Here is a 14,873-nt window from a genome sequence, read left to right as displayed (position 1 = left end):
GGTTCTTGGTTGAGGCCCCCCTGCCCCTGTAATAAAAGACAGATTACCAGGAGAAAAGCAGAAGTTTAATAACATGTATACCTCCTGCATACAGGAGGGATACCACGGAAACTGAGTCACTCCCTGAAATGACCAAAACCATCCCCTTAAATACCATCTTCAGCTAAAAACAGAAGAAAGATGCTGCGGAAGGGGGGAAGGCCAGTTATGGCAGGTTATCATGCAAAGCACAGTAAACAAGAGTATGATTGCACATTAAAGTCAGGACTTCTCCATTGAAAAGAGTTACTTAAGATTTAATTATCCGTCTATGTTTGGTGCAAAGAGGGACATACCCTTATAAATGGAGATTTCTCTATTGTAAACGTCCTTCATAAAATGGCAATCTCAGTTTTCTGAGATTTTTAAAAATAAATTTATTATTTTATTTTTGGCTGTATTGGGTCTTCGTTCCTGCATGCAGGTTTTTCTCCGGTTGTGGCGAGCAGGGGCTACTCTTCATTGCGGTGCGCGGGCTTCTCATTGTGGTGGCTTTTCTTGTCGCGGAGCACAGGCTCTAGGCATGCGGGCTTCAGTAGTTGTGGCACACGGGCTCAGTAGTTGTTGCTCACGGGCTCTAGAGTGCAGGCTCAGTAGTTGTGGCGCACAGGCTTAGTTGCTCTGCAGCATGTGGGATCTTCCTGGACCAGGGCTCGAACCTGTGTTCCCTGCATTGGCAGGTGGACTCTTAACCACTGAGCCACCAGGGAAGACTTTTTTTAATTTTTAATTTTTTTTAAGCAGATAAATAATCCTTATGCCAGAGAGACATATTTTGGGGTGGCATATTCTACTCGCCTTGACATGAATATATCCCAATTTGCTTATGCATTCATCTTTTGAAGGATATCATGATTTCTTCAAGTTTTTAGCCATTATGAAAGTGCTGCTGTGCATAATTACATCCTTGTTTGCATTTGGACATAGGTTTTCAAACCAGTTGCTTAAATACTGGAAGCATGATTGTTGGATCTCAACATGAGACTTGTTTAGCTTTGGAAAAAACTGCCAAATTTTCTTACAAAGTGGCTGCACATGCATCCCCCCAATGATGAGGGAGAGTTCCTTTTGTTCCTCACCCTCTAGCATTGGTATTGTCCTATTTTTGGAGCTTAGCAGTCCTAACAGGTGTGCTGTGATATCTCATGATTTTAATTTGTAATTCCCTAATGGTATATGATGTTGAGCTTGTTTCTGTATGACTTTTACTATCTGTGTATCTTTTTTGGCAGGATGTCTGTTCAGATCATGCTGTTCACGTTCATGCTGATGGGAGCCCTGTCTCCTCAGGACCCGCTGGGGCTTTGGCTTCTGCGACACGCGGGGCTGAGTCCACGCTGACGGCCGGGCTTCGGGACAAGCCGGGGTCGAGTCCACGCTAACAGAAGCCGGGTCTCCTCAGGACCCGCTGGGGCTTTGGCTTCTGGAACACGCAGGGCTGAGTCCACGCTGACGGCCGGGCTTTGGGACAAGCTGGGGTTGAGTCCACACTAACAGAAGCTGGGTCTCCTCAGGACCTGCTGGGGCTTCAGCTTTGGGACACTGTGGGGTCCAATTCATGCTGACAGGAGCCTGGTCTCCTCAGGACCTGCCGGGAGGTGATGCCGCAGAGGGAGAAGGTGAGGAAAAGTGGGCAGAAGGTTCCTGTGCGTTGCTGACCGCTGAGGGTGTCTGTCTTCAGAGGGCCCAGGAGGGGAAGGGCTTGATGTGGAAAACTGGGTTTTTGGCTCCTTATGTGTGTGGTGTACACAGAGTGCAGTGTTGTTCTTTGGTGAGTGGCCTCTGGTTTTCCCAGCACCGTTCATTGAGGGGACTGTCCTTTCCCTGGTGTATGTTCTTGGCTCCTTTCTTGTGAATCAACTGATCACATACCTGTAGGTTTATTTCTGGGCTCTCCGTGTGCCTGTTTTTGTGCCAATTCCACACTTTTTTGGGGACTGTAGCTTCGTAATGAAGTGTGGAGTCAGGGAGTGAGATGCCTCCAGCCCGTTCTCCTTCCTCAGGGTCGCTTTGGCTCTTCTGGGTCCTTTGTGGCTTCACACAGATGTTAAGATTGTTTGTTCTGTTTCTATGAAATGTCATTGAAATTTTGGTAGTGGTTGCTTGTATGTGTACATTGCTTTGGGTAGCATGGACATTTTCACAATATTTTCACCCATGTGCACGGGATATCTTTCCATTGATCTGTTCAATTTCTTTCATCAATGTCTTAGTTTTCAGTGTGCAGGTCTTTCAAGCCCTTGGTTGAATTTATTCCTAGTTTTTTTTGGGGATGAGATTATAAATGGAATTGTTTTCTTAATTCCTTTTTCTGATAGTTCATTATTAGTGTATAGAATCACAAATGATCCTGCAGTTTTACTGAATTCATTTTTTTAGTTCTGACAGTTTTTTTGGTGGTTTTATGTAGAAACCTAGAATTCAGAAATCCCACTGTTTTCCACTCCATCCAGGTCATCCACAGCACCCAAGACCTAGTGGCTCCTAATATTATCTCCCACGGTGCCTCTCATTACCATGTGGACAAAGTGAATAGCATCACCACTTTGCTTGAATTTGGTCTGGGTAAGTCTTGGCCTCTCTAGCAATGTTTGATGTCGTCTCTGATTTTCTGGCATGTTACTGACATGGTTGTATTGAAAGGTGTTTTCTAGTAAATTTCAAATGTTTAAACTTTAAATAACAGTACAAAGTTTTCTACATTCACACCAAATACTGCAGTGTGTTTTAGCCAAAACAGGGCCAGTCTCCCAGGGAACCAGGACATAACCCCAAAATGAGGGATAATTATGGTGTCCACATTATAATCCTACCTACAGGACCACTTCAGCTTTCACCAGCTGCCCCAACTTTGTGGAAATGTCTTTTTCCATTCTAATCCAGGTTTCTTTTTCTGGAACCATCACTGGTCTTCCCTCATTTTAAAAACCTTCATGGATTTAAAGTGTACAAGATGAGTATGATCTCGGTGGATTTTCCTGTATGGCTTCTTTCACTTAGGATGTTTCCAGTGTTTATCCATATTGTAATATGTACCACTTTTTTCATTGTGATTGAAAACACATAACATTTATCATGTAAGTCATTTTAAGTATACACTTCTATAGCATTAAATACATTCACATTGTTGTAAAAACATCCTCACCACCCATCTCCAGAACTTTTTCATTTTCCCCAAGTGAAACTGTAACCATTAAACACTTATTCCCCTCAACCCCTGGCAAACTTATTCTACTTTTTGTCTTTGAATTTGACTTATCTGGATACCTCATACTAGTGGAATCATAGAATGTCCTTTTGTGTCTGGCTTGTTTCACTTAGCATAATGACTTCAAGGTTCATCCACATTGCAACCTGTGTGAGAATTACCTTAGTTTTAAAGTTTGAATCATATTTCATTGTGTATATACTATACTGTACTTATGCATTCATCTGTTGAAGGACACTTGTGTTGCTTCCACCTTTTGGCTATTGTGAATAATGTTGCATATGGGGTACAGATATCTGTTCCAGTCCTTGCTTTCTAATATTTTGGGTGTATACCCTGGAGCAGAATTGAGGGATCATACGTTAATTACATGTTTAAGATTTTGAGGAGCTGCCATACTGTTTTCCACAGCAGCTGCACAATTTTACTTTATTCCTTCATATGACAGAATAATGCATCTTATGGATCTACCTTATTTTGCTTATCCATTCACCCGTTGGTGGACATTTTAATTGTTTCTACCTCAGGCTATTGTGAACAGTGCTGCTGTGAATATTGGTGTATAAGTTTTTATTTGAACACTGTTATCCGTTCTTTGGGTCTATATCTAGGAGTGGAGTTGTTGAAACATATGATAATTACATTTTTATATTTTTGAGAAAATGCCAAAGTTTTGTACACATAGATTGCACCATTTTACATTTCCATAAGTAAAGTTTAAGGGTTCCAATTTCCCTACATTGTTGCCAACATTTGTTATTTTTATTTATTTTTAATATAAGCATTCTAGTGTGTGTGAAGGGCTATCACATTGTGGTTTTAGTTTGCATTTCCATCATGACTCCTGATGTTTGACATCTTTTCATGTGCTTGTTGACCGTTTGTATGCCTTGTGTGGAGAACAGTCCATGCAAGTCCTTTGTGCATTTCAAAAATTGGGTTGCCCTTTTACTGAGTGGTAGAAAGTTCTTGATATATTCTGGATAAAGACTCTTATTAGATATATAATGTGCCTATGTTTTCTTCCATTCTGTGGGCTGTCATTTTACTTTCTGGATAGCCTCTTTTGATGTACCAAGGTTTGTAACTTTGAGGAACTCCAGATTATCTGTTTTCTTCTTTCATTGCTTGTGTTTTAGTGTCAGATCTAAGAAACTATTGCTAAATGCAAGGTCATGAATCCCTTGGTTTATTCCAGAGTACCATCATCCCTCAGTATCCACTGGGCTAGGGTTTAGGTCTGGGGTTTGAGTCAGGTCAGGGTTTAAGGGTCATGGGTCAGGCTTTGAGAATCAGGGTAGAGCATCTAGGGTTCTGGAGTTAGGGTGTTAGGGTTAGAGGTTAGGGTTCCTTAGGGTTAGGGTTAGGTTTAAGCATAACTGGCCCCCATTGCCCTTCCTTTCTCTTCTCTGAGGTCTCCAGGATGGATAGGATTTGCCCAGGGTCACACATGAGTCAGGGAATTGAGCTGGACAACTGTCTTTCTACCCCCCAGTCCTGGGCTCTGAGAGAAGAATGAAATGTCTGTACTGTCTCTGAGTGTTTCACATTGAACTCGATGTCAGTCACGGGGTGTGGAGGGTGTCTGGAGTCATGCCTGGTTCCTTCCTGCCCTCCCATCTGGGAAAGGTGGTGTTGGCCCTGCTCTGCCTGGGCAGCCCCAGTTCCAGCAGAGTGCCCAGACAGGAGGGCACTCAGTGGACTTGTGTGGATTAATGCAGAACTGGGTGTAGCAACCTGCCAGCCCCCTGCCTACTTGAGGGCTGCTGGGGCCCTCCTGGGGCTGCAGGCATCCTTTGTCCCATCTGAGTGGGTAGCAATAGACAATCAAGTCTCAGGCAGGACAGTCCTTGACCTCTGACCATTCAAGCAGGCATTTGTGGTCCTCTAGCTCAGTTCAGCCTGGGCCCTGTCAAGACCCCATGGACAGTTAGTGAGCTGACCATGTTACTGAGCAATGGAACAGCTACCTGGGCAGTGTAGACATTCCTTTGAGATGTTTCAACTACCAACATCCATGTGGTTGAGAAAAGGGCCTCCCCTTCACAGCCTTCACAGCCTCATAGCCTGCCAAGAGAGGTAATAACCCTCTAAATATTTGAGTGTGTCCCTGACACAACAACCATACAGCACACCATGGCCCTTCAATCCTTTGTCCTTTTAGGTGTTAGAATTTTTTTAATTATAATGGAATTTTATTAAGAATTTATGTTCATCAAGACAATCATAATAGTGTCTAAAAGCAACCCATGGGCAGAAAAAAATATTTATAGTATATTTATCTGACAAAGAACTTATACCCATGATATATTAAAAAAACTCCTACAAATCAGTAATCTCTTGCAAATCACACAACACATAAAGAAACTGTACAAAAAGAGTTGAACCCTTCTCACAAGAGAATGTCCAAATGCTTAATAAACATAAAAAGATGTTGAACTTCATGAGCCACAAAGGAAATGAAAATTAAGACACCCACAATGGAAGATGATATATTTGTGATATAGTTGCATGGCACAAAACTAGTACCCAGAATATAATAAAGTATTTCTGAAAATCAAATCAGTAAGACAGACTACCCAATAGAAAAATTGGCAAAAGACTTGAACAGGCTTTTCACAGAGAAGAAAATCCAAAGAACCAATAAACCAATAAAGGTGTTCAACTTCCTCCATCATCAGGGAAATATAAATTAAAAACCACAATGAAATATTATGACATAATGACTAGGTCAAGTAAAGTCTACCAATAACAAGTGTGGGTAATAATTTAGAACTAGTTGTTAGAAATTTTGACATTCATATTCATTAAGAATCAAAGTTATGGGAGAAACCGGGCCTCCCAATAGGAGGTTTACACTGACACTGCATTGTCTTGGAGAGCCATATGCATCCATGTGGCCTCTGGAAAGCCTGCCAATTACGGGTTCCATGGCATGGAATAATTCTTGAGCCTCCTGTTACTTCATTGCACAAGAGTTTCCTTACCACCCTAGCATTTGGTTTCTTCCCTTAGAAAAGGAGAGAAAAGAAACTGGAAAAGGAGCAGTATTGTTTTTCAGGGATGGGTAAGTTAATATGGCCAGGGAGATGGCATAGCTCAAGGGCTCCCACCTCTCAGGGGCAGGAATGAGGTCTGTGTGTCTTCTGAGGGCACATGGGCTGTTCTGGGCCAGCCTCTGAGATGTGAGGGCCTGATGCCCAAGGCAGGAGACTTGAGTTTACCAACAAAAATGATCCTGCCTTTTCAGCAAGTGAAAGAACTTCTTGCAGTCTTGGGAGGACAGTAAGAGCACTGGATGAGTAGCTGCAGCCCCTGACCCTAAGTGAACCCCTTTCTTCCTTTTGTGTCAGATTCTGTGTTGTGCAGTGAGCTGTCATGGACATAGAATCTGCTGCTTTCTCCCAGCCAGCATCTGTTCTCATGTCCAAGTCTGGTGCCTCAGTTTTCCTTTGGGAATTACGTCTCACCTGCTTCCAGTCCAGATAGTTCCAGAAGGATGAGCCCATGTTCCACCCAGCTCGAAGATGGGTTTACAACCCACATCTAGCCAGTCCCATTTTCCATCTTCTGGTGATGGGTCAAGGATGAGAGTGAAACCCAAGCCAGGCCAGAGGTATTCAAAACCATGACTTTTCTTAGAACCCAAGAAAAGGAGAAACTTTTTCTTGGAAAAAGAATGGTGAGTGGTTGTCAGCCTAGAATTGCTGTTGGCCCAAGGGCAGGGAGAGAGCCTGTGCCTGTGAATGGGGTCTCCCAAAGGCACTGAGGAGGACAAAGGTTTGGAAAGAAATAAGGTCACCCTGAGAGAGTGTGAGACACTGGACCTGCCAGGTCCAAGCCCATTCTTCAACTTGCCACTTGCAAGTATTAAATTATTTCTACCCTTCCTTACAATAAATACTAATTTATTTTACTTCAGTAAGTGTGTCCAGTCGCTGAGAATAAAAAAAGTCCTAGTTGAAACATCCAAATCAATAATCCCTGATCCATCCTCAGGTGTCCTAAGTGGGTAGGCATGGCTGGGGGAGATGAAGACACTGGGTGAGGTCATATACTAGGGGAGCTGCCAGACATCTTTGTCCCTGTTCCTTCCCTGTCCCGGGAGAGGAAAACCCTGGAGAAGTGATAGGATAACCAGTAGGGGAAGAGGTTCCTCAGTGGTTAATTAGTCTTTTTGTATTTTCCTTAATTTAGGGTCCATTTTGGTAATGTGTTTTTACAAAGAAATCACCCGTTTCCTCTAGATTTCCAGTTTGTTACAATAGGTTTCTCTTATTTGACTTTTAATTTTTCCAGTCTAATTTTCTACAGAATCATCACAAATAATGAACAAATATTGATACTTAGTATTAACTGAAGTCTCTATTCTTGTTCCCTTTGTTGTACCTTTCCTTGTTCCAGGGTCTCATAGGACATTGGGTCATCATGTCTTTTTAGTCTCTTCTGGGCTCTGACAGTTGCTCAGACTCTCCTTGTTTCCATGACCTTGACAGTGTGGAGGAGGACTGGTCAGGTATTTTATAGACTGCCAGGCACTGGGATTTGCTTGGTGTTTTTGTTGTAATTAGACTTGGCTTTGAAAAAGCAGATCAGAGGTAAAGTGACTCCTCTTCACTATATATCAAGAGAACAGGCTCTTAAGGGAACTTCTCCCTTATATTCTTAACTTTGGTCACCAGGCTGAGGTAGTGTTTGTGAAGTTTTCCCACAGTGAAGTTAATTTTTTCCCATGTCCATCCTGTGTGTCTTATTTAGGAGGAAGTCATAATGCAGAAGCCACACTTGAGGAGAGAGGGGTTAGCTTCACATCCTTGATGGATAGCTGAGTGTCTATATGAATTGTTTAGAAACTTTCTGCATAGGAGATTTCTATTTAACACCATTCATCAAAAACTCTGTAACTTATTTTTACCAGTTTGGACACATGAATAATTATTGTAAACTTTTGTTTATAATCTTTGCTTGTTGAGAGCTTTTTCCATTTGCTCCTGTTTTCATTTTACATAATTTTTCTTTTGTGGGTTTTTAAAATTTTGGGTACTTCTTTACTTTCTGACATTTTAGGATTATCCTGTTTTATATATTTACTGTCTCAGTCCTAACATCAGCCCTTTCTTCAAAGAGCCCTTGTTCCTTTTTATTAGAGAATAGTATTAAAGACTTACATGTTGGGGCTTCCCTGGTGGCGCAGTGGTTGAGAGTCCGCCTGCCGATGCAGGGGACATGGGTTCGTGCCCCAGTCTGGGAAGATCCCACATGCCGCGGAGCGGCTAGGCCCGTGAGCCATGGCCGCTGAGCCTGCGCATCCAGAGCCTGTGCTCTGCAACGGGAGAGGCCACAACAGTGAGAGGCCCGTGTACCGCCAAAAAATAAAAATAAAAAATAAAGACTTACATGTTGGAGCTAAATATGCTCAGCTGAAAGTGCATGGAAATATATGCATGTATCCCAGCCTATGCATATACACATAATTATTAAGATTTCCATGTGGAGCTATGTGTATCTCTGTTAGGCTAAAGATAGTTTATACTTGATGTCTCCAACCTGATCTATTATGACATAGATATTGCAACCTTCCTTTGTTTGTGACTTCTCACTCCAGTGGTTAAGAAACCTGGCTTCCACCATTTGTCATTAAATTCAGGGCTTGTTCCGTTCGATTACTGATATAGTAGTTTCAGTACTGTGAGCTGCGCTCCCCATGGGAAAGAACTTACAGAGTCCACTGTGTATGTACGGCATATTTCGCCTTTGGCCTACAGAGTCCTCCCATTTCCAAAGTTAACTTAGGTCAGCCCATTCTGTCCCATCACCAACAGTGAGATTTTTTCATACTTTTCGAAATCAGTTAGATTGTTTGTTACATTCTGTATGCCAGTCTTTGACACTCCCATATCCGAAGTAACTAAATTTGAATAGATTATAATTTACTTGTTGGGCTGTAAAAAAAAAATCTGTGGGTGTAGACAAATGCATAGTAACAGGTATTCACTACTAAAATATCATACGGACCTTTCAATCACATATTCCATAAACTGCTTACCATGTCTGTTTTGCCTTTTCTAGAATGTCATATAAATGAGGTCATACAGTGTGTAGCACTTCAGACTGGATTCTTTTACTTAGCAATATAAGTGTTAGATTCATCTATTTTTTTTGCACAGGTTGATGATTCATTCCTTTATATCTCTGAATATTATTGCATTGCATGTATAGGAGAGGAAAAATAATTTTCCCTCTACCCTTCTATGTTCTTCATTGAGATCCCCCTTGTAATGAAAGGGAGATGAACTGGAGAAAAACAATCAGAAGATTAATATATACCATGCATACCTCCTGTATACTTGAAAGATACCCAGGAGAACTTAGTCTGGCCCAAGCCATTACCTTAAAGGCTACCTTCAGCTAAGAAAAGAAAAAATATGTTAAGGAACGGAGGAAGCCATTTAAGGGAGGTTTTAGGCAAAGCACAGTAAACAAGGGTATGGTTGTTATGCAGATTTACATCCAGACCTATTTCATTGACAAGCTTTTTTTTTTTTTTAAATATTTATTTATTTGGCTGCACCAGGGGTTAGTTGCGGCATGTGGGATCTAGCCCCCTGACCAGGGATCGAACCAGGCCCCTGCATTGGGAGTGTGGAGTCTTAACCACTGGACCACCAGGGAAGTCCCGACAAGTCTTTCTTGATATTTAGTCATCATTCAATTCCTGGTCCAGAGAGGGACATACCCTTACAAATGGAGATATCCTTAATAAATGTAAATTTACCTCATAAAAGGGCATTTTCTACTTGGTTTTCAAAAATTCTCCTGGGTCTGCTCTTTTTAAAATTAATCAGTCCAAAATAATCCTTTTGTCAAAGGGACATATATTAGGGTGGTGTATTCTGCTCCCCTTGACATGGATGTGCCCTAATTCGCTTATGAATTCATCTACAGAAGAACATCCTGATATCTTTAAGTTTTTAGCCATTATGAATAGAGCTGCTGTGCATTACTTGATCCTAGTTTTTGTTTGAACACAGGTTTTCAAAGCAGTTGTCTAAATACAAGAGGTACGCTTCTTGGATCCTAAGGTAAGACTATTTAGATTTGAAAAAAGAACTGCCAAACCGTCTTCCAAGCTTGGTTGTACATGCATTCCACCAGCATCTTGAATATATTCTTGTATGCTTTTTTAGTATCTGTTTATCTTCTTTGGCCAGGTGTGTGTTTCAATCTTTACCAAATTTTAATGGCATTGTTTGGTATAATTTGAGTACAAACCTTTTGTCAGATATGTGTTTTGGAAATAGTTTCTTCCAGTTTGAGGTTTGTCTTTTGGTTTTCTGAATAAGTTCTTTCATAGGATAGAAATTTTTAATTTTATAAAGTCCACATTATCAATTATTTTTCTTTTGTTGATTGACTTTTGGTGTTGTGTGTTTAAAACGCATCACCAGACCCAAGGTCATGTAGATTTTCTTTTTTTTTTAAAAAAATAAATAAATTTATTTATTTATTTTTGGCTGCGTTGGGTCTTCGTTGCTATACGTGGGCTTTCTCTAGTTGCAGCGAGTGGGGGCTGCTCTTCGTTGCGGTGTGCGGGCTTCTCATTGCAGTGGCTTCTCTAATTGTGGAGCATGGGCTCTAGGTGTGCCGGCTTCAGTAGTTGTGGCACGTGGGCTCTAGAGCACAGGCTCAGTAGTTGTGGTGCACGGGCCCAGCCGCTCTGCACCATGTGGGATCCTCCCGGACCAGGGCTTGAACCCATGTCCCCTGCATTGACAGGTGGACTCCCAACTGCTGCGCCACCAGGGAAGTCCCAGATTTTCTTTTTTCTTCTAGAATTTTTATAGTTTGGTAATTTAAACTTGTCTATGGGCACTTTTGAGTGAATTTTGGTTTACATTGTAAAGTTTGTGTCTACATTCATTTCATTACATACGGTTTCTAATTAATTGTTCCTTAACCAGGTTTTGAGAAGATACAGTGAGATACTTGGCTCCATTTCAGTTTGGATTTCCAAACTTAGTACATACAGCAGAACAGCATTCGGGATGAGGCCTCTGGATTTGTGAGTGTGGTGCTCCCGGCACTTCTCTGATGTCCCACAGTGGGCAATGAACACACCTGTCTGGCCCTGGGGGCACAGGTGCATCCGGGCCACAGACTTTGCTCTGTGACAAGCTGACGGGAGCTTTGTCTCCTGTCAGGCCTTAGGTTTCTGGACCACGGGGCAGTGTCTATATTGACTGGAGCTGGCTTTTCTCAGGACCCACTGGTGAGGAGATGTCACAAGAGGAAAAAATGAGAAAGTGTGGAGAATCTTCCTGTGCAGCTGACTGCGGAGTAGGTGGGGTGCATCTTCAGGGGACTCAGGAGAGAAAGGGTTTAATGTGGAATACTGTGGGCTTTTAGTTAGTTTTATGTGCAGTGTAGATGGTGACAAGTGTCGTTCTTTGGAGTCTGGTGTCTAGTTTTCCTGGTTCTGTTTGTTGATGGCTTTGGGTAGAATAAACATTTAATAATAGTCATTTTTTCTGAGGCATGAGCATGGAATATTGTTTTCTATTGTGTCTTCAATTTCTTTATCAGTGCTTTATAGTTTTCTGAGTATAGGTCTTTCATGTCCTTGGTTAAATTTATTCCTGAATAGTTTGTTCTTTTTGATGGAGTTGTAAATGGGATTGTTTTCTTAATTTTTCTTTCTCATGGTTTGTTAAGTGTATAGAGACAAAACTGATTTGTGCGTATCGATTCCATATTTTGCAACTTTACTGAATTTATTTTTTTAACATTTTTTTGAACGTGAAAAATTTTAATGCTAAAATCTCATGGTTTCTACTGCATCCCAGGTAATCCGCAGGACCCAAGACTTGGTAGCTACTAATATACTCCTCTCACGGTGCCTTTTTAAAAAAAAATATTTATTTTATTTATTTTTGGCTGAGCTGTGTCTTCGTTGCTGTACGCGGGCTTTCTCTAGTTGCGGCGAGCAGGGGCTACTCTTCGTTGCAGTATGCGGGCTTTTCATTGCAGTGGTTCTCTTGTTGTGGTGCATGGGCTCTAGAGCGCAGGCTCAGTAGTTGTGGCCCACGGGCTTAGTTGCTCTGTGGCATGTGGGATCTTCCCGGACCAGGTGTTGAACCCATGTTCCCTGCATTGGCAGGCGGATTCTTAACCACTGAGCCACCAGGGAAGCCCCATCCACTTTGCCTCTTAATACTATGTGGACTCCTACAAAGGAAATAACAGTCACAATTTTGGTTGAACTTTGTGTGGGTAAGTCTTGGCCTCTATAACAAAGTTTGTTGACTGCCTTATCTGATTTTCTGGCATAGTACTGACATGGTTGTTTTGAAAAGTAATTTACTTTCCAGTAATTTAAAATGTACAGAAAAGTTTCAGTAATGGCAAAAGTACTCACATTTGCCACTTCACACAAAATGCTCACAAAACCATGACTAGTTTTGGAGAAGTCAGGGGATAGTGAGAGGGACACTCTCCTGAGAAAGCAACACATAACCCCTAAATGAGGAAATCATGATGTCTACATTATAATTTAATACTCAGACCCACTTCAAATTTCGCCTGTTGTCCCAACTGTATGAAAATGTCTTTTTCCATCCCAATCCAGTTTTCTTTTTCTGGATCTATTACTGAGTTTTTCCCTCATTTGGACAACCTTGATGTATTTAAAGCAGACAAGATGAGTATGGGATCTGGGTGGCCTTTTCTGTATGGCTTTTTTTTCACTAAGGATTTTTTTTAACATCTTTATTGGAGTATAATTGCTTTACAATGGTGTGTTAGTTTCTGCTTTATGAGAAAGTGAATCAGATATATGTATACATATGTTCCCATATCTCTTCCCTCTTGCGTCTCCCACCCTCCCTATCCCACCCCTCTAGGTGCTCACAAAGCACCGAGCTGATCTCCCTGTGCTATGCGGCTGCTTCCCACTAGTTATCTGTTTTACGTTTGATAGTGTATATATGTCCATGCCTCTCTCTTGCTTTGTCACAGCTTACCCTTCCCCCTCCCCATATCCTCAAGTCCATTCTCTAGTAGGTCTGTGTCTTTATTCCTGTCTTACCCCTAGGTTCTTCATAACATTTTTTTCTTAAATTCCATATAGATGTGTTAGCATACGGTGTTTGTCTTTCTCTTTCTGACTTACTTCACTCTGTATGACAGACTCTAGGTCTATCCACCTCATTACAAATAGTTCAATTTCGTTTCTTTTTATGGCTGAGTAATATTCCATTGTATATATGTGCCACATCTTCTTCATCCATTCATCCGATGATGGACACTTAGGTTGTTTCCATCTCTGGGCTATTGTAAATAGAGCTGCAGTGAACATGTTGGTACATGACTCTTTTTGAATTATGGTTTTCTCAGGGTATATGCCCAGTAGTTGGATTGCTGGGTCATATGGTAGTTCTATTTGTAGTTTTTTAAGGAACCTCCATACTGTTCTCCATAGTGGCTGTACCAATTCACATTCCCACCAGGAGTGCCAGAGTGTTCCCTTTTCTCCACACCCTCTCCAGCATTTATTGTTTCTAGATTTCTTGATGATGGCCATTCTGACTGGTGTGAGATGATATCTCATTGTAGTTTTGATTTGCATTTCTCTAATGATTAATGATGTTGAGCATTCTTTCATGTGTTTATTGGCAGTCTGTATATCTTCTTTGGAGAAATGTGTATTTAGGTCTTCTGCCCATTTTGGGATTTGTTTGTTTTTGTTATTGAGCTGCATACTAAGGATGTCTTTATTGTTCATTTATGTTGTAAGAAATATCAGCACTAAACTTTTGTTTCATTGTCATTAAAATACAAAACATGACATTTACCATTTAATTCATTTTACTTATACAGTTTTGTGGTATTAACTACCTTCATATAGTTGCACAAACAAGTTAACTAACATGTGTACCTCCTGTATGCATGGGAGATACTCAGGAAATTGAGTAACACCCTGACATGGCCCAAGATGTCACCTTAAATACCGTCTTCATCTAAAAGGAAAAAAAAGGAAGGGTATAGTTGTTTCTGTCTACATTCATTTAATTGCATATAGTTTCCGATTGATTGTCGTATGACTAGTTTTGGAGAAGTCATGGGATAGTTGGCTTCATTTCAGTTTGAATTTCCAAATTGGGTGGATTCTGCAGGCTTGATACAAGGTTTACAAACTTGATATTGGATCAGGACATCCCATGGTGTAATTGGTATCAATGGTTTGTTCAACAATTAAAGTTCTGTGTGATATGAGTTCAAACTGGAGTAATCCTGGTTAGTTTCTATCTGTTATACATTTGACCCAGGATGAAAGGACAAGAAAAATAAGGCCTACTTTATAAAAGTGTCTTCATACTAATTGATGGTATAATCTCAACCTAGTTTTCTAAAAATTTATTTCATTGAAGTATAGTTGACTTACAATGCTGTGTTAATTTCTGCTGTACAGCAAAGTGGTTCATATATATATATATATACACACACACACACGTACTGTTTATTACATATATACATATGGTTTATTACAGGGTACTGAATATAGTTTCCTGTGCTTTACAGTAAGACCTTGTTGTTTATCCATCCTCTATATAATAGTTTGCATCTGCTA

General features: G+C 41.0%; 1 long non-coding RNA gene across 1 annotated transcript; it reads left to right on the top strand.

Moving 5' to 3' along the window:
- Window positions 1-1,319: 1,319 nt before the first annotated feature.
- LOC309792861 lies at window positions 1,320-11,255 on the top strand. Its single transcript, XR_014291819.1, has 4 exons — window positions 1,320-1,658; window positions 2,493-2,604; window positions 10,279-10,329; window positions 11,209-11,255. It is a non-coding gene; the product is annotated as an uncharacterized lncRNA (long non-coding RNA).
- Window positions 11,256-14,873: the final 3,618 nt, after the last annotated feature.

Source organism: Mesoplodon mirus, assembly GCF_964341445.2.
Source record: "Mesoplodon mirus genome assembly, chromosome: 18".
NCBI classification, from domain to species: domain Eukaryota; kingdom Metazoa; phylum Chordata; class Mammalia; order Artiodactyla; family Ziphiidae; genus Mesoplodon; species Mesoplodon mirus.
This window is presented reverse-complemented; position numbering and strand designations above follow the sequence as displayed.